The sequence below is a fragment of the Mauremys reevesii genome, linkage group 10 (assembly GCF_016161935.1).
Source record: "Mauremys reevesii isolate NIE-2019 linkage group 10, ASM1616193v1, whole genome shotgun sequence".
NCBI classification, from domain to species: domain Eukaryota; kingdom Metazoa; phylum Chordata; order Testudines; family Geoemydidae; genus Mauremys; species Mauremys reevesii.
The window spans coordinates 32,368,878-32,389,491 of record NC_052632.1 but is presented as its reverse complement, the minus strand read 5'-3'; the positions used below and the strand labels follow the sequence as shown (position 1 = coordinate 32,389,491).

The following is a 20,614-nucleotide window of genomic DNA, read 5'->3' as shown; positions in this document are numbered from 1 at the left end:
GAATTTTGAGAGTTTGGAAGCATTTACATTTCCTAATCAGTATATTGTCACCATTCTAGGCAGTGTGCAATATGAGCATATACAAGTATTTTTGTCAATTGAAGACTTCAGTTGGCCACATAACTTTGTGATAGACCTTTAGACTCATGGGCTCCATAGCCACACAGACATTCCTCTACCATGCACGCATTTTTAATTGAGGACCAACACTTGTTTTTAGAAGGCTGTCAAAAAATAGCACTCCTTTTAATTCATAAAAGGAGTGTTTTATACCAAATGTCTATCAGGAACTTCATGAAACAAGCAGCTCAAGGTCCTTCCCTGAGAAGCTTACAATTTAGAATTTAGGTATCATATATGTGGGAAGAAGCAAACAATTAAAAGGTGCCAAGGAAGGACAGAGTAAGATCATGTGGTGGCTTTGTCTTCACTTAAGTGATCCAAATTCTCATCTTATTCCTGAATACACAAGAATCCAAAGCACACATGATTAGCATGTAAACTGTGGATTCAAAGCAGGATGTCCACACAGTCCTGTCACCTCCCAGCAAAAATCTTAAAGTTGTTTCAACTCCCAAGTTGCCTGACCACTTCAGAGAATGACAAAGTGAACTGAAGTGACAAGTACAGCTGTAGCCATTTGTGTCCTTTCCACATAGTAACATGTCATTTTACACACATAGCTGCCATTAAAAAAAACAAAAAGATTCACTTCGGCCAGCTCAGAACAAAGTACACAAGGCCTTAAAAAGAACAGGAGTACTCGTGGCACCTCAGAGACTAACAAATTTATTTGAGCATAAGCTTTCGTGGGCTACAGCCCACTTCATCAGATGCATAGAATGGAACATATAGTAAGAAGATATATATACATACAGAGAACATGAAAAGCTGGAAGTTGCCATACCAAGTCTAAGAGGCTAATTAATTAAGATGAGCTATTATCAGCAGGAGAAAAAAACTTTTGTAGTGATAATCAAGATGGCCCATATATTTGTTAGTCTCTAAGGTGCCACAAGTACTCCTGTTCTTTTTGTGGATACAGACTAACATGGCTGCTACTCTTAAGGCCTCAAAAGTCTCTGCATTCAAACAGACTTTTCCACCATATGAAATTTGTCTGCTCATGATTTTCCCTGTTCCTTCCATGTTTTTTTTTTTTTTTTTTTACACAAAGTCTACTAATATGGACCCCACCTAGTCATCTTCTGACTTATAGTAACTCCTCACTTTACGTCATCCCGGTTAATGTTGTTTCGTTGTTACATTGCTGATCAATTAGAGAACATGCTCATTTAAAGTTGCGCAGTGCTCCTTTATAACATTGTTTAGCAGCCGCCTGCTTTGTCTACTGCTTGCAGAAAGAGCAGCCTGTTGGAGCTAGCTGGTGGGGGCTTGGAACCAGGGTGCACCGGCAGCCACCCTAAGTTCCCTGTGCTGCAGCCGCCCAGCAGGGTATCCCCGGGCAGTTCAGCTGTCCCTCCCCCCACTGCCATGTGCTGTGCCTGCCCCTCTGCTTTGGAGCTGCTCCCGGGAGCCTCATGCTTGCTGTACAGAGGGGTGGGGGGGAAGAGCGGTGCTGATGTCAGGGTGTCCCCCTCCCCTCTCTCCTGTACCCCATCTCCACAGAGCGGGGAGGGACAGGACAGAGTTCAGGACAGAGGGAGCTTGCTGGCAGCAGCTGCTGTCTCAATTTGCTGATCTACTTAAAAAGGCAGTGTACTTACAGTGGGGTCAGCGTACTTAAAGGGGCAATGCGCGTCTCTGTCACACACACATGGTGTGTCTCTGTCTGTCACACACACACACACACACACCACATGCACCCCCTCTCTCACCACCGGCACTTTGGAAAGTGGAGGGAGTGGTGTGTTCCAGTGAGATAGCATGGGTTCATCATCATGTTCAGTTTCCACAGGAAATGTTTGCAGCCACTACCATGCTGTGTCTTCTCCCTCCATTCATGCTGCCTAGTAGAGTGTGAGGCTACATTAACAACTATGTGTTAACCCGCGAGGGCTCAGCCGAGTGCTAGTTCATCATTTAGCAGCAAGGCATTCCCTGGGAAATATGCCACCCTCTGACTCCACCACCTCAACCAAGCTTCACAATCATCATTGCTGTGTACAATATTAAATTGTTTGTTTAAAAGTGTGTGTGTGTGTGTGTGTGTGTGTGTGTGTGTGTGTGTGTGGTCTTTTGTCTGGCAAAAAAAAATTCCCTGGAACCTGAGGAACGTAACTACAACGTTAAGCGAGGAGTTACTGTATTTGTTCCCATGCCAAGTAAAGATCTAGTCCTTCATCCCACTGCTTGAAGAAACCATTTACTGGATGTTTATACCCCATGCTCCTCTTGGAGACAGTTAAAAATAGTGAGTAACTTGCATGGCCAGCGTAGTCTTCACTAATTAGACTCCTCTGGCTTCTATTCACTTAATGTTTATTTGAAGCCGACAATGCACTTGCACTACACTTACTCTTCAGCTTGATTTCTCTTTTATAACATATCCAGAACTTTGAGCAGTTCATACATTTTTCTAAAGAAAGTACTATGGTGATTAAAGCCTCCAGGCAGAAGATAAATTGAAGAGATTCTTTAGAAGTATTAAAGTAAGTTTTAGATCACTAGAGCTCCCACTGAAGTTGAACAATCGTTAGCCATTCAAATTTACAAGTAAAAGTAAAGAGAAATCTTACCTCAAAATTTAAGTTCATTTAATTAAAAAAAAACAAGGTTGGTTGAAAGTGTTGCTTGACCATAGGGAATATTTCCAGTCACCAGATCTGTAACATCAGGAAATAAATAAATTACTTTCTTATTCACAATCCATTCACTTCTAGTCTTCAAGTGCCTCATTGCAGCACACTGGGAAGGAAGTAACTCAGGAAAGTATGAGTTTCCTTTTTCTCCATGAGTCAGGAATTTTCAGTGCCAATAAGAATAGAGCTGTTCAGATGCAATTTTAAGAGAATGAAATTAAATGTAGGTCTCCACATCGCATATGCAGACTGACATTTAAAAGCTGGTGTTCAAAGAGACATGACCCAAGTGCAGCTCAGTACCTTGACACAACTTATTAATATTGGTTTGAAACAATATTGGTTTTTAATATTAATACAATATTAATATAATGATTTGAAACAAATAAGACAAAGCCTTTTAAAAAGTTTGAAAAAGTGAATTGAATAACCTCTGTTTCTAATTTTAAAAAACAAAACCTTAGCATACAGGTTTCATTCTCATCTGCAAAGGACAAAAAACAAGTCACTGAGCCTAATCTTTTCTCTGAAGAACCATGAGAAGAGCAGTACTTTTTCTTTGAACACCAGCAAAAATTACAGCTTGGTGTTCTTTGCTGTGGCAACCTCTCCAAGTGTAGCAATATGAAGGGACAAGAAGAAGCAAGCCCTCAGATATTCAATGAGAACGGAGTGTATTTTTTAAAATATGTATATTTCTTGATCCTTTTCTTTAGTATCCATTCCAAGTTCTTGGCACTGTACAGTGACTGAAATATATACAAAGTCACATTACTGCACTCTGTTCCACATTTTGACCATCTACGTTTTGGTTTGGTCTACATTTCTTTTTATAAAGAGAATGACATTTATGGCCTTGTCTGCACTAGAAAGTTGTACCCTTTTTGCCATACTAGTAAAATTAACTGCATCTACTTTACAGGGATTGAACTACTTTATGTTGGTTAAGAAAATGATCTGTACCAGTATAGCTCTTCCTGTATGGGAAAGGAAATATACTATAATAGTATAAGGCGGCTTTATGCTGGCCTAACTGCATCCGCATTAAGGATTGTACCAGTATAAATTATAACTATCATTTTTTTTTAAAAATCCCATTCCTAATCAACATAATTAGACCAGTGCAACTTTCAAGTGTAGATCAGACCTATGGTAAAGCAACTAGAATATTCAACTAAACAGAGTCAAATAAAAGCAGCCATCCTGTGCCCTAAGGACTGCTCGCTTAAATTCAGGATCTTTCTGCTCAAAGTCATCTTTAACACACAGAATTTTGTATACATAATACATTCCCTTAGGAGGTTTGTGTACAAAGAATTTAGTTGGAATGCAGAAATTGCATAGGTGTTATTATAAACATGTATTCATATTACAATAGCACCCAAAAGCCCCAGTCAGTACAGGGCCTTGATTGTGCTAGGTCCTTACTTTCAAGAGATCCCCATCTACTTTTTACAATTATATTTGTAGAAGTTATCTGATGCTACTCAAGAGTAAAGGTGTTAGCCCACAACTGCATCAAACGGCATCCAAATGTCACAAGCGTTCGATTTTAGATTCAACTCATCAGCTACCTGAGGTAGCATTAAGCATTACAATTTGTGCAAATTTGAAAATTTCTATAAGGTGTCAGTTACTTGACTTTAAATATTAGTGTCCAGTTACAGTATTACGGTCACCTGCATCTCACTACCCCAACACTGTATTTCACATTCACTGCTACTAACAAAGAATTTAAAATGCCGGTAAGAGGCACAGTCTTGGGACCCTCTTGGATCTCCAACTTCTTAGATTATCATGCAATAATCAAGAGTGTTTTCACCTTAATTTGGTGACTTAGTTACTGTAAGCCTGGTCTTTTCCACATCTACATAGAAAACTAATTGTATGAAGAGTGTATTATATTCGGAGACCACTGAAACCTCAGCTACCGCACAAGGTGGCAGCCCCCCACTCGTTGTTGCTTCTTGCTAGTAGTATATGACACCTGATATCCATATCCACCAAACATTTTCCTAGTTCAGTGTAAGATGCTGGTTTTGACCCAGGCGGTTTGGAAACTGGTCACCTTGGACATTACCCCTCAATTTCTGTGATGCTCAAGCAAAGGCAATCAACTCTGGCACTCTAAAAATCCTGATGTAACCGGGGAGACCATGGTGGCGTAATGTTCAGTGAGAAGTTCCTGACTTAAACTTGCTCTGACAAAGCCAGTGTGTTGGCCTTCAGATCACTTTGAGAGGTGTATCTATTCAAAGAAGCTTTATCCAGACATATGGGAAAGTTCGTTGCCCTTTCACATGTGTGAGAAGGTATTTGTTGCACGTGCTAAATATGAAGATATTAGTAAAGAGCATTGAAGAAAATAATTTTGGGTTTTATTTTAGCAAGAAGCAACACCGAGTGGGGGGCTACCACCTTGTGCATGCTGCTGAAACTAGGAATTACCTGAACTTGTATTAGGAAACCCAGAACATTTACATTCTAGGAAATGGAGAATTAGTACACACTGTACACGTTTTATGGTTGGGTTTTATTTGTTTTGTTTTGTTTTTTGGCTTTCACCAATGTTTTATTTTAGTTTTCATCTGAATATTAGGCAGCTGTAGAAAGAACTTTGTATGTTTATTTTTCAACAAGATTTGTTGCCACTGTGACAGCATTTACTTTTCACTTCTTCTCAAAGTGATAATTAGAGCTAACCAGAGTCTAAAAATGTATAATCATTGTTTGTTCATCCTATTGTCCTCATTTCCTGAAACGAAGCCAGAAGAGGAAACTGAACTGCCTAAAGCTTGCCTTGCTCAGCACACTATCTGCCCTGAATCCTTCATAGGTCTACAATGTGACCCTACTTGAAGTCTAACCTTTTTTATTGGAAAAAACATGAGTATATACTACTTAAATCCAGATTCACCTACAACATGTAACAGGACCTTCTGACTGGCTTTTACACCAACTCTTATTTTTAGCTTAGCTGTAGTTTGATCACTGCAATATCCAATCATACTAAATTATTCATCTGAGTACTGGTGATGTTAGTTCAATGAAAAGAGAAAAAGAAAAAAGTTAAGCACACTGCAGACTGTCTGATATTCCTAAATCAATACCTTTGCAGGAGTCTACACAAGACATATTGTACACTTGAGGTGGATGACTCATCTGTGGTTACAAAACCATTTCCTAGCGATTTCACATCATGAGTCTCAAAAGCAAGGTGGCTAACTGCAATAGATTTAAGGAAATTATGATTGCAGGTTTACTAAGATTACATGGACAGATTCTATCTTTCACTTATACTATGTTTTTGGATTTTGGAATATATTTCTGCCAAAAAATTTCCCTTGAGTTCATGGATCTTTTTCCTATTTATATGATGCTGTGGAAAAGCAAGATGGTCTAGCTAACCAAACATGGACTGCAATTCAGAGATTCCTAAATTTTAGTCCTGGCTGTGCCACCAGTTTGCTCTATGGTCTTACTTATGTCACTAAATCTGTGTCTTGCTTTCCCCGCTATGAAATGGGAATAATACTTCCCCACTTACACAGAGTAATATGAAGTTTAATTAACTATCAGCACTTCAGAATTGTTTCTTTTCCTTAGCAACAGGGCTACGTACATAAGGCTCTGCAGCCACTCAAACAGCTATATTAACGGTCGACAAGATGTCATACAAACCGAGATGACTGTTTGCTCCTCAGCCTGCCTCTTGAAGAGCACTGCAGGAGAGGAGGCTACGTAACTGACTACGAGTGGGGGAATTCAGGGCATGGAGCAGCATGAGGGTCACAAGTGGCTTGCACACCAATCTCGAGATGCTGGAGAAAGCGGCTGCCAAGCCCAAGGGTGTACAAAATGCAAGAGCAGAACTCCACTTTCATCGCATTTGGGATCTTTCCCAGCAGCTCAGCTCCTTAGCCCTGCAAGAAAGGAACCATGTCCCCTTGTGGCTTTGGACTTAGGTGGTACCTACATAATGCTCCTTCTGCTGCCTATAAAACAGTTCATCTCTTTCCACAACGCCCCCGCCCCCTCATTTCATTTGATTATTTACATTTGATGCTTTTGATCATACAACATTCTCAGAACACTGCGTACACAACACCCTTGTTACAACGCCCTTCACAATTATGAACCTTGGGCTATAGAAAACCTGGTCCCTGGATCCCACCTTGAGCCTTGCTGGTGCAGACAGGCCCTAGAGCTCCTCCAGCCCCAGGGCCATCTCCTCATGCCCCAGGGCCAGAAGAGCTGTCTGCCCTGGGTGCGGAGTAGCTGGGGGAGCTGTCAGCTCGCACTGCAGGACTTGAGGTGTCAGTCACCTCCCCTCTCCCCTTCAGGGCTTGTTCACTATAATGAACCCCTGGCTATAATGAACAAATGGCTTGGATTCCCCAGGGCTTCACTACAGCGAGGGTGTACTGTAATTCCATTACATTCTTCCGCATCAACTAATGTGGGGAGGCTTATTATATATTTAGGTCTGATGTACAATGGGCTGTTCATCGTATTACCATCTTTGCAAGGCAAGAAGAATATCATCACCCATAATTAAGAACTGTAAATGCCAGTCTGGCCAGGCATGCAACAGGTCGCACGGAAGGCAAAGTGGTGGCAATAAGCATCTACATATAACCATGGAAAAGAGCTACTGACCTTTCTAAACAGCAATTCCATAGAAGCAATAGCCATAGAGCAATTCAGTACTGAAAGCAATTAAGAGTAGCGCATGTACAGACAATGGTACTGGTAAAATCTAACTATCTCATAAGAAATTTCCTGTTCGGTTCAGTGCCTTATATCTGTGTCAGACAAGATGGAAATTCCACCTCAGCAGACATTTAGATAAAGATGTACAAATGAATCTCAGAAAAATATTTAAAAACTGAGCAAATTATTTCACCTATACCTCAGTTCTCCCATTTTTATAGAAGGGAGGGACGTAATTTAAGGTTTGTTATGCAATTTGAGACCCTTTGATAACACAATCCATATAAAGAAATACTATTTTATTAGAAACTTACGTTAGTTGAGATTTTTAGTGGTTATCCAGAAATGCAGATGGTAATTGTCAGGAGGTCACAACAACATGAGGCAGCAAGTAAATCAAATGAAGAAATACTGTGTCAGAAAATGCTGAAAGAGAATGTGTGCAAGGTGCAACTATCCCTTAGTTGGGTGCTTTTTAAAACAAAAAGGAAACAACAAAATCTGAATGGTTACTGGAAGTAGCCACACATCTCTCAGTAAGATCCTGCTGAAAGTCATGCAAACTTCCTTATTAAACACAGAAATAAATAAAATGAATTGAGTAGCCTTTTTTTCTAAGGGGATCAAAATGTGGGATCTTCATATAGCAAGATTCACTGGTATTTATCATATGGAACACATTTAAAACCAATACTCTGATTAAAATAATGACTTGTCTCTATAAGAGTTGGATAAAAATGGCTTCCCAAACCAGCAGATATGCCTCCTTGTATAAAAGAATAAACTAAAGCTATCAGTTTTGAAACTTGGGCCAGATTCTGATTTTACTCACACCAGTGTAAATCCACACTGTTTAGTTCTGAGTTAACTACTAATTTACCTTGGTGCGTAAGTGGAAGAGCACTGCAAAGACATCTAACTGCTTCTCCCTTCCTTCAGAGCAAATCTGCTAAACCAATGTACATTACACTGGCATTGCTGGGAGTCAGTGGTATGTAATGATGCAGCTCTCCTGACACCAACATCAACTCCTTACCAGAATGAACACTCCAGAACTTCAGCACCCACATCTGGATTAGAAAAGACACTTCTATGGACTTATGCAGAGACCAGAATAATTCACATCCCACAAATAGTTGTCACAAACCTCAGCATGCCACTATCTTGGAGAGACTTAAATCCTAAGAGTTTCCAAATGGTTTTCATTTGGATAACGGCTCACTGCCAAAAGCCATTAAGATAAAGCTTTAAATATTTTATATAAATGTTCCTCTAAGGTGCTATAACAACACTTAGCATGAAACATCAAGCAATCACACCAAAACACTTACTGTACTACTCTTGCTTAATAGGCAAAACACTGATTAAAATATGAGTCCAACCTCATTTACGCCTGAAACTACATTTCAATTACAGTGATTGGGGGGAGGGGGCGGGGGAGCAGTACTAGGTGTTGCACTGTGCTCTGAAACCAGTAAGATGTTCTAGTTACAGAAGTTGAACAAAATAATATTGTAAAAAAACAAAAATGGCAAATTCTAATTGAACTCTGTCATATCTGACTAACTAAGCACCCCAAAGACTCAAATGTTTTGGCATTTTGCTTGTTAGGGACCAAAATAGCTTTTTTTCTTACTATATCATCCGGGAAGGGTGTCAGTGGGATGAATGGTGAGGAAGAGAGAAAGAAGATTTTCTCCCAAATACCGGACAATCCATAGATGCTAAATGCAATTCATCTTCTTGCAACCAAGTTGAAATGATGCGTGAGTATGTTCCTTTGAAAACCAAAACGTAGTGCTTCCTTAATCACCTTTTATTTATTTGAAGTGCCACTCTGCAAGGCATTGTAGGGCTTGTCTGCTACGCATGAGCAGAAAGTTCATTTCATTGAACAAAATCCAGTTCAGAAAACAGAATGAATCAGCAACACTGTGCATCAGTGACTGACTGTATATGGGCCTACCACCTGTTCCCCCATGTCCCATCTACTATCTTTACTTGTGCTATGAGGAAGCTGCTTTTGTCATTTCAATTTAGATTCCCCCAAAGACCTTGGACAACCTGGTACCCAGTTCTGTTGCACACTTGAACCTGAACAATATTAGACTATGACCTGGGCATTAAACTGTTACTGAAAGAAGCTTTTGTTGGAATGAACAGTGTGGTTCCATCTGTGAACAAGATTATAAGATTTGCATATTTAGCCGGATCTCAGACTAGTTATTCATATTGCAATGTAAAATTTTCAGTCACTTTCATTACAGAAGGGGGGAAGGGTATTTTCTTAATTATTTTCTTTTCTTCTTTATATTCCTTTCTCTATCAGCAGATGAAGACAACCTTTTCATCTCAATAGGACATGTAAGGAATGAAGAGTTCACCTGCTCAAAGAAATCTGGAATTTCAAGATCAGTACTAGCTAAAGCAAGCTTGAATATCTCTGAAACCAAAAGAGCGACTGATCAAGGACACTGCACCAAGCATTCCAGGGAAGTGGTCTGGACAGGTATAGAAGATCTCAAGAGAAAACAACAACTTCGCTCTTCAGTTTCTTCTCAGTTCAAATGCTTGTGAACTCCCAATGCCCTAGAAATCCAACATTTGGGAACTAAGTGTCCAATCGCTAGCTGCAGCATCAGAGAGTCAATGCACCCAGTGATACCTGTAGTATTACCAATCCCAAAGTGTTTAAAGAGCATGAGCCATTACCCTCCCTAAAAAATAAATACATCACATTTTGGGTTTTTTATTTGCCTTCTGGTTCTTGGAGTCTTACAGATATATTCATGTCACAATTTCAAGCTTTTCTCCACAACCATGAAGACTATAAACTTTTTTTTAAATGAAAAATAATATTTTCATATATTCACATGACTGTAGGAGCTGACGCTTTAAGGAAAATACCAAGTATGAGTTCAGTGGTATAATCCTTTGAGTTGACAACAACCTTTCATTTGTATAAACAGAACTTGGAACATGGATACCTAGGTGGCTGCTTTATGAATTTCCACAACTATCTCTACTGTTTTTTGCTTGTTAAAGGAGGACCAAACAGATGGAATGAACGCTCTGCAAGTCTGTTTGGATCTTCCTTCCGAGCAGTAAAGCAACCTTATTTTCCAGGTTTGTGGTTTCTGTTTTTTTCCAACTAGAAGATGCTGGACATATTTTAAATCAGGACCTCGTTGCAAGACGAACCTTTCCCAAGTCAACTGTTTGCCAAAATACATTAAAAGGTCTGACATGCAGGCCATGTGGTCTGTCCTCTTAAGAATTCCCTGGGCTTCCAGTAACCAGGGAACACCACTCCCATCAGCCCTATTTTAGTTTTCCACGCTCGATGTATGCACAGTGGTGCCCTCCCATAGCACACACCAATCACCCGAGATCCACTTTCAATTTTAGTTACTCCAGATTTTCTGCCTTTGCTCTGGGACAACCCCACCCATTCCAAAGTGCATCTTGTGATGAGACAGGAGCCTAAAATAGAGCCTGTCTGTCTATTCTCCTATCAGGAACAGGAGTGGCTACACCTCTGCTTCTCTGCTTAAGAGCAGTATGCCCAGCCACCAAATATGGCCAAACAAATCAAAAAACCAACAGCAGCATCTGGACCATGTGACAGTGTGTTTAATTGGACTGGTTTCTTCATATCAACAGCAATTATACAAAGTTTTGTAGCTTTTATTCAGTCCCTTAATCCAAAAAAATGCAACTCTCCAAATCTGAATCCTTCTCATGACTTCAGACGCCACTCAGGCCCAAACAAGGCTCTGCTATCCTTTTGGCAGAATGGCTACCTTGTTGTGTTTCTGTAACTTACATTTTTTGAATCAATAAGTTGTTGGCCTATCACTCAAGCTCCAATCTTGGGGGGGGGGGGGGGAGGGGGATGACCAGCGGACTGCTTTTCGTCTAGTACCTACCCTTTGGCCTGGGCGACCCTATCAGGAGTTAAAACTCCCATGGGCACAAGTCTGAGGGTCATTGGAACACATAAGCCTTCCCACCATGTCAAGATGCAGTCCCCAGGGAAGGAAATAATGCAATAACTGAAATAAATTAATGTATTTTTAAAACAATATGACATGAATCCCACAAGAAAACAGTAAAATATTCTCCAAGAGGGTATATGTCAATAGGTTGAGTCTGAAATTTCCACATCTGCACTCCAAAGACGGGAGAAAGTGGTATGTATTTCACAGTATAGAATCAACTAGGATACTAGAATTGCTCATTCCACTATATTTTCAAAGGAACGTGTGTGATTTAATACCTACGTTAGTCTTAATCAGTTCTCCCTAGTCAGTACAAGAGATATCTTGACCTTTACGATCACTAGTTAAGTACTGAATTTGCTCTGATATTAAATGTCTGTCTTGTCTTTCCATTTTTTCATAGTTTATCCTAGAGAAACTTTTATGGGGGAATCCTAGAACACAAATATTCTCCTGCTCTTGGACTACTCAAGTACTGGAATTAAGTTTCTGAATAAAGCAGAGGTTGGCTTTCTTTAACTCCCATCAGGACTCCCATATTAACTTCAAACAGTACAGTACCTAGACATATTGAAAATTGGCTCTGGTTTTGTCCAGAAGAAATGCGGAGTCATGTTTCATGTAGAGTTCAGTCAATTAAAATAAATAAATAAATAAAAGAAAGATTTACTAAAATTTCAGTCAGCCTTATTTTAAATAATTTATTAACGCTGTGGTTGCTGCAAATATTCCTGTACAGTCTCTCTTGGCAAGTTCTCTGAAACACATTTGTCCTGAACGGTATGTCATCCTGGCATCAAAATGAATGCCTTTCCTTTGATGACACAAAGTAAGTCTGACTGATTCAAAGGAGTGATCTGAAGTAGAATGTAGTCATGCTTTACTGCCCTTCTGATAAGCCAGGCAGGCACTAGGAAGTGCCAAGTGTCAAATCCATCTACTGCTCTGTCACTATGCGAATAGTATGGACCCTCTGAAAACTGCTACAGATAGAAAGAATCCAGAGAGGGCCAAGTATTAGCCATCGTTAACTGTGTTGGACTTGCCATCTCTAATACAAGGAGTTAACTACAGTCTAATCATCGTCAATTGTTCTTCATTTAATGCAGGTGTGGTGGCTCTAGATTTAAGCACAGGACAGATATATTTATACTTCTGGTTTTAAAAGCCTAATTTTCACTAACATGATAGAATGCATGGTAGTACAACAAAGCCAGGTAACATTGCAATGAAATAATACAGTTTCCACATCAGAGTGCCATATGCATATGCTATACTCTGTTTGCTCCTGATTTGGAAACTATCCTTCATTTCCAGCTGGACAATCTGGAAGCAGTTTAAAAAAAACACAAATAAGATATTGAACATAGTTTTCCTGGGAGTGGAAGGGCAGAGGAACTTTTATTTGAATAGTTTCAGTACTTCTCTACTGAAAGCATAACCCCTAAACACTAAGCAGGACACTCATGCTGCAATGAACTGATTTCCCACTCTCAAGTCAAATCCCTTGCAACTCAACAGCATCACAGACTTTGAATACTCTCAAGCAAGAAGTCAGACTTGTGTTAAGATTAATCAAGTTTATCAACCCTTTATGATGACATATGATATGGAACCAATCAGCTAGCTGGTAACTTTCCCCAAATATGCTTAAGGGATGTGTGACCCAGCCCTGGATTCTATGCAGAACACTCAGTCGCAGCAAGGTCTTTGGAGAGTAAATTAGTTCAATTTTTAAGTTTACAATGCCTGCTTGCGTGAGCTTGGAGCATTTCCAAAGCAGTATTAAAGGAAACAAACACACAGAGGCATAGCAAGATCTTAACAGCTCTAAACATACCTTAGATTTTTCACTAAGCACTGCATTGACTATTGCTCTCTTGACTACTACAATCTCTAAAACTGAGTGAAGTCTGATTTCCAACATGACCCAAAAGGTGGGTCCCTGCACTTACAGTCACAGGCCTGTAAGTCATACTTTGAATATTGTAACGGCCACCGGACAAAGGGCAATATAGACGTCTTTAGTCCCTTTTGAGTGCATCTGTTAGGTGACAGACCCGGCTTCCTGCACCTCAATCTGGATAGAACTGTGTGTTCCACACACAAACCCCGCCTAGATTCCCAGCCATGTTACTAACACAGGACCATCTTGATTTTGGGAATTGTAACAGGCTCCCCTCAGGAGCTTGTGACAGTAGAAGTATAAGCATCTTCGAAACAAAGCCTTATTTATTCATTCCTCCAAAATACAAAGCACGTAGAGTAGAGGATAACCAATAGAAAGTACATGGGTCCAAGGGTCTGTCTTACACCTCAAATTCTCCTTGACAGCTTTTATAAATTCTCCTCAGCCCAGCGAACTCTATCTCTGGCAGGGAGAAGCTGCCTGTCCTGCTGTCCCTGTCTCAGTCAATCAGCTTTCACTGACACGCTTGGTAGCCTCTGGCCACACACTCAAACCCTCCTTCCTCTTTCTAGCATCTTTGAGGTTTAGTATCCACTTTGATCTCAGGCTCAGCCTTGGGAAGAGTAAGCCATTCTAACCTAGCTGGACCCAGACAGGGGGTACTCCCCAGCTGATAGCTCCCCTCACTCTGTTACTTCAAGGAGCCTTATCTTTGCTATTTTCCATTTCCTTTGATTTAAACTCCTGGCTTGGGGCAGGTTAATATCAAACAGCTAATCTGAGGGCAAGATATTTATATGAAATACTACATAGAACTCCCTCTTTCTCTACAAGGTTCTGTTTAATGCAGATATCTTGTGCCAGTGCAGTCAATAAGTTAAATACAGGAGCTTCTATCGTCTCACTACATACGCCCCCCCGACTTACGCAATCATTCCGTTCCGGAAAGCCTTGCATAACTCGGATTTTGTGTAAGTCGGAAACGTATACCCATATGTTACGCAAAAATTTCCGCAACTCGAAAATCCTATTTCTGGCTTATGGAACTTTTTCTGTAAGTGCGAATTTGCATAAATTGGGTCTTCCATAACCCGGGTCGTGTCTGTACTATTAACAGCTATGAGCTTCTCCCCTGTGCCCTGAACATCCTACCCAAGTGGTGTGTAGTTGTAATAAGGAAGCTACATAAACCTAGAGGTTTATTGAGCCCCCAACAATGTAGGCACTTAGATCCTTTAAAAAAACCATTTGTGTTAGTATTCGAAAAGAGTATTCCAATCTACGACAGATAAATCTGGCCCTTGTTCCCATACCCAGTTCAATCAATTCCCTCAGGTAAAGCTAGAGACCAAGTTCACCTTTGTGTGCCCTAAAGGTCAGTACCTGATCTTGGTTTGACCAAAGGAAAATCAAATTTCTATAGTCAAGGAAGACTTCTTTAACTTGATTGGGCTGCTCCCTCAGGCACCTTAGACAATTACAACTACTGCAATACCACACAATTAGTGATTGTCATATTCCATACCTTTCCTTAATCTGCAAGGAACAAAATTTACCATGATCAAAACAAACCACACTGTTTGACTAACAGCATGGTTGACTAAGCTCCAGATAGAAATAAAACTCTCACCAGACCAACATCTGGTATACTAAAACACACTTGGATTTTTGGTCAGAATTCAAAAGGCAGAGTATGAAGTTAGGTTAGGAAAGTTGTTTGTGGGACTGTTCGCCAGGAGGACAGTATCACAAACACACTTATAAATATGTATTTTCAGGAGTATTCCTGCCTGAAGCGTTCATCAGCTATCTTGAAAATTGTTTCCAGGATTGGTAAATATCCAATCTGGGGCAGACAAACATGCAAGTCAGCGAGCAATAACAGTACAAATATACAAAGTAATGCCAGTCACATATTTATAAGCAACCCACAGGATGAAATATGTCTTCATGAATTACTGTCAGATTTCTAGAAAACAAATGATTAAATACAGAAGTGTCTGCAAACTATTCTAACTAGAAATGGATTCACTGGATAAGTGGTTTCAGACTAGCAGTTCACTTAGATCTACATGGAACTATCATAGAACCATAGAATCTCAGGGTTGGAAGGGACCTCAGGAGGTCATCTAGTCCAACCCCCTGCTCAAAGCAGGACCAATCCCCAACTAAATCATCCCAGCCAGGGCTTTGTCAAGCCTGACCTTAAAAATCTCTAAGGAAGGAGATTCCTCCACCTCCCTAGGTAACCCATTCCAGTGCTTCACCACCCTTCTAATGAAATAGTGTTTCCTAATACCCAAACTAGACCACTATGTTTGAATAGGTTTGGATACAGTATTATTGTGTGAGAATGTATGGCTTTACACAGTGCTGAGAGAGTTTACATGGCAAGATTGTTTCTTTCCACGATTCTAGTGGCAGGAAGGCGTTGAAACGTACAAAAGGAGATCAAGAGAGCAAATTACTTCTGCAACTGAGTTTAGCATTCAAGTGTTAGTTGTCATGTTTCCAAGCAAAAGACTAGCACTTTTTATGTTCTTAAGAGTAAATGCTTTAAGCTATTGCCACCTTTCTGTGGCTGGATAAAAACGGCTGAAAAAAGCACTGAACACTTCAAAACTCATGTCAATCCATGCACTATTCTTGTATACTGAGTTTAGCCAGTTCAGATTATGTAGTCATTTGAAAGGTAATTTGAGATATATCTTCCAAGATGCTTGAGTTTAGGAACTAGAAAGAGCATGTACTGGACTCAAGTTGGCAGAAAAATTGAATGCATTAATATCCTTACTCTATAGAGCTTTACAGTTATTGCAGGCTTATTTCATAATAACACGGAAGACTAACCAAGTGTCCAAGATGCTAAGATCACCACCAGTGGTAACCAGTTAAGAGAACAAGGATTAATGGTGGGACAAGCAGCACTGAAATACTTTCCCTTAAGTTTTTGGCTAAATCAAAAGGTGAAGCCCTGTTAAGGGTCTGACACTGCACATGCATAATATGGTACACACAAACTCCGTGGTTATAAAACTCAAAGCAGAACAGCTTTCAGAGCAGAGCTTCTCTTTCACAATTAAGTGGCACAGGAATCAGGGCTACTGGGGTAGTCTAGTTTCAAACACTGTTGCACTGCTTGCTGTCAAGCACTGCATTGTCAAATTGGATTCATCTTAATTCTAACACCTGGATTCTGAAAAGATTTACCTACTTGTTCTGCACACTAGCACTCTGTTTCTGGGGCTGTAGATTTCTGGGGAGCACCTGTTACTGGACGGGTCAACTCACAGGCCAGTAAGACAAACTTAGAGGACAGACTTAGAGTCCTAGGGCCCTTCTAATGTTGAGGTTCAGCACAGAAAGGCAAGACAGAGTTTTGAGGAGTTTCTTCAGTTCCAGTTTATTACATGTCATGCTCCCACTGAGTAAGCTACATTTTCCAACAAAGAAAAGCGATCACCGTACCACTAACCATCTCCTCCCAACTACAAACAATATGTAGCAATGTTAGTAGCCATGGACACAGGTACACATACTTCTATCTCTAGTAATCTCTAGTGTGAATGTATCTGGACATGCTGTGTTACAGGATACCAGTTACTTGTAACTATCTCTGGACTGTGTAATGAACATGATTTGTACTGGCTACATAGCTGTACTGGGCATAAAAGTGAATGGCAATATCCCTTCATAGCACATTTGCTTTATTCCCAACCACTGTGAAATGTGTCTTGTTGAGCTGCATGTTGAGAAAGGAGCAGTTTATTTGTTATTAAACTAACATGATATCTCAAGGTGTGAAAGTTATCTATAAATCTCTAGCCATCATCACTTGATTCAAACACTTCTTGGCAGTTTGTCACATTCCACTCTTTTCCATGATAACTTCCAACGGTTCACATTCACCTTTTCCACTGAACAAAGTTAGTCAAAATCAAAACAAGTATTAAGTTGGTATTACACCGGGGTTCTCAAACTGGGGGTTGGGACCCCTCAGGGGGGTCACAAGATCATTACATGGGGGGTCGCGAGCTGTCAACCTCCACCCCAACCCCGCTTACCTCCAGCGTTTATAATGGTGTTAAATATATTTTAAAAGGGGATTTAATTTATTAGGGGGATTGCACTCAGAGGCTTGCAATGTGAAAGGAGTCACCAGTAAAAAAGTTTGAGACCCACTGGTATTACACCATACCAAGGCAAAATGTTAGTTGCATAAGTTCACTTGATTTATTGTACAGCAGAAAAAAATAAAAAGGAAGACGTTCTGAACAACACTATTGGGATTTTCATCTGAACAAAAGTTTGTAAAATCCTGGGTGTGTTTTCCTGTGTGGGAGTTTTGGTTTTTTAATTCAAGTTAATACAAACTAGAGCTGTTTTTCCTTTTTTGTATTTTGTCAGCCTCCGCAAATTCCAAACAGTAAAAATGATTAAGGTAGTGCCACAAACTTCCTTCCTTGGTCCTCAGCTTACTCAGCACAGGTTATAATTTCTATGAGTGGGCATGCACTTTAAATAAGCCTAGGATACATAACAGAACAGAGTGGGACTCAAGTGATCTTTTAAAACTGCAGGAAACATTGTGGGTCATATTTAAAGACATTTTTACTTATCCAAAGTTGATAAGATTCCACAATCAATATGAACACAATTAGAGTTTTAATGATACTTCTTAAAATTAAATTAGAGGCCCCAGAAACAAAAAACAGACCACAGTAATATCAGTTTAGCTTTAGGACTACACTCAGACACGGACGAACGTTTAAGAAAGCACTGCTGACACTGAATCATGATTAATTATTTTAGACCGGGGTCCCCAACGCGGTGCCCACACGCGCTGCATCTAAATGCGCCCGTGTTCTGGCTGGTGGTTGAGCATTTCATCAGCAACGCCTCTGGATGACGCCGCTTGCCGCCGACAAGCGACATCATCCAGAGGCGTCGCCGCCGAATTTCGGCGAATGCTCGACCGCCGCCACGGTCCTTCATTTGGCGCCTGCCAGACGAAAAGGTTGGGGACCACTGTTTTAGACTATCACATATAAAAGAAGCAAGTGTTCAGGCATAAAATGCCCCAGGATTTTAGTCAGGGAACCTGCAAACCAAACCCAGAAGTTGATGTGGCTTCACCCTTGCAATCCCAGTGTCAACTGAAGCTACGCTAAAGCCCTAACAAGACCAACTGAGCTCATTTGAATATGAAGCATTTACACAGTTCTATGAAGTATACATAATTTAAAGTCAACTACTGTACACTAGTCAAATGAACACCATATTTTGCAATGCATTGTCCTTGCTTTTTGTTTGCTTACATTAATTGAAAATGAGTCTCCGTACACTTGAACATTCTCAGGCTGCTCTGCAACATACTTAAGAGAAGCAAAAGCATCAGAAACACTCAGTGCTACTATTTTGTTTCTTCCACAGCTTAACACATACATTTCCTCTGCTAATAAGATCCCCATTGACTACTTATCAAGGCTTATATATATATATATTGCATGAGTTAAACATCCCATGCAGAGCAGCCATGTCAAACTACAGAAACTCTGTGAAGACTCAGGAACCGAGTTTGCAGCCAGCAACAGTTATTGACCCATTTTATAAGGTCTTCGGTATGACCCTACTGCTAACACATTCATTTCTCAAGTCAGCCTTATTTCTTCCTGCATGAATAAGGCAACACTATAAATCCCCAAGACACATTTAACTGCAACAGGCCAGCCTCCATAATGTATTAAGGGAAAACATGTAGCAACCCCCAATAAAAATGACTGAAGGAAATGTTGTTTTGTTTTTTACTGTGTCAAATGCTTTGACATGTTAAAGTATTCCCTGGTAAAAATACAAGAACAGAATGTTAGGTTTTTCACAGTACACTTCAGTGCCATCAGAAGAACTAGTTAATAGACTGGTCTTAGCAATTAACATCAGTGCCCCTGGATAGGCCACTGCTGATCACCTCCTGAACTAAGTTAACTTGTCACCTATATCAAATGTATTCACAGACCTCTACAGAAATAGACTTTAAATGGTATTTTGATTTGATTAATTTGAAAAAACAGTAATATTAAGCAGAAATAACACTATTTATTCAGTACAGTAGTATATGCTCCACTGAATATCATGGATTACAGATTTATACTACAGTAAATTAACACAAGTTGTTTTCAACTTTGGATCTCATTTCCTACCTTCACTACTTTGTAAAAAACTGAAACTAATACAGTTAACAAGCTCTTGCACTGAAACCTTAACATAAACACTTTCAACAAGGTAGATTAAGAGTATTTTCAGTCTTCCAGTGAATCTCAAATTTCCACTATAGGAAGATTACATCCCTCAGAAGCAGGTGCCCATTAAATAAGCATTGCTGTGTAACAGCGGAGAACGTACAATAACTGAACTGCAGCCACAGTGAGTGTCATTTACTCATGTCCTCTGACTACCTATTTAGTTATTTTCACCATTGTACAGGAACCTACATTATACTGAGCACGTGAAACAAGTTTCTATTTGAGAAAAGTTTCTCAATGTTGCCTATCTAAGTGTTATAAGATCCATTTTACTTTAATATTATGGGCCTAAATTTTGCATTAATGCAACATGCAGTGATACCAGCTGCACAAATAGGAAGCCAGTGACAAGTATGGCCTATCACATATATTCCCATTTTCCTAATATTACAGTAATTCCTCACTTAACGTTGTAATGTAAAGTTGTAAAGCGACTTTAAGCAAAACGATGTTAAGCGAATCCAATTTCCCCATAAGAATTAATGTAAAGGGGGGGGGGAGGGTTCCAGGGAAATTTTTTTCACCAGACAAAAAACTATATACACCTCTACCCCGATATAACGCTGTCCTCGGGAGCCAAAAAATCTTACTGCATTATAGGTGAAACCGTGTTATATTGAACTTGCTTTGATCCACCGGAACGCGCAGTCCTGCCCCCCTGGACCACTGCCTTTACCACGTTAAATCCAAATTCGTGTTATATCGGGGTAGAGGTGTGTGTGTGTATATATATATATACACACATACACACACTAGGTTTTAAACAAACAATTCAATACTGTTCACAGCAATGATGACTGTGAAGCTTGGTTGAGGTGGTGAAGGTAGAGGGTGGAAGAGGGTGGGATATTTCCCAGGGAATGCCTTGCTGCTAAATGATGAACTAGCATTTGTCTGGGCCCTCAAGAGTTAACACATTGTTGTTAA

General features: G+C 40.0%; 1 protein-coding gene across 2 annotated transcripts in view; it reads right to left on the bottom strand.

Annotated features, from left to right (window-relative positions):
• The window catches only part of TLN2 (talin 2), a 355,208-nt gene that overhangs the window by 225,284 nt on the left and 109,310 nt on the right, over positions 1–20,614 (bottom strand). The window contains exon 3 of one of the 2 annotated variants that reach the window (XM_039491188.1): positions 2,700–2,786. The exons of the other annotated variant lie outside the window; for it this stretch is intronic. The gene's annotated coding sequence lies outside the window, so the exon portion shown is untranslated. The remainder of the gene's footprint in view (positions 1–2,699; positions 2,787–20,614) is intronic. 2 annotated transcript variants of the gene reach the window in all.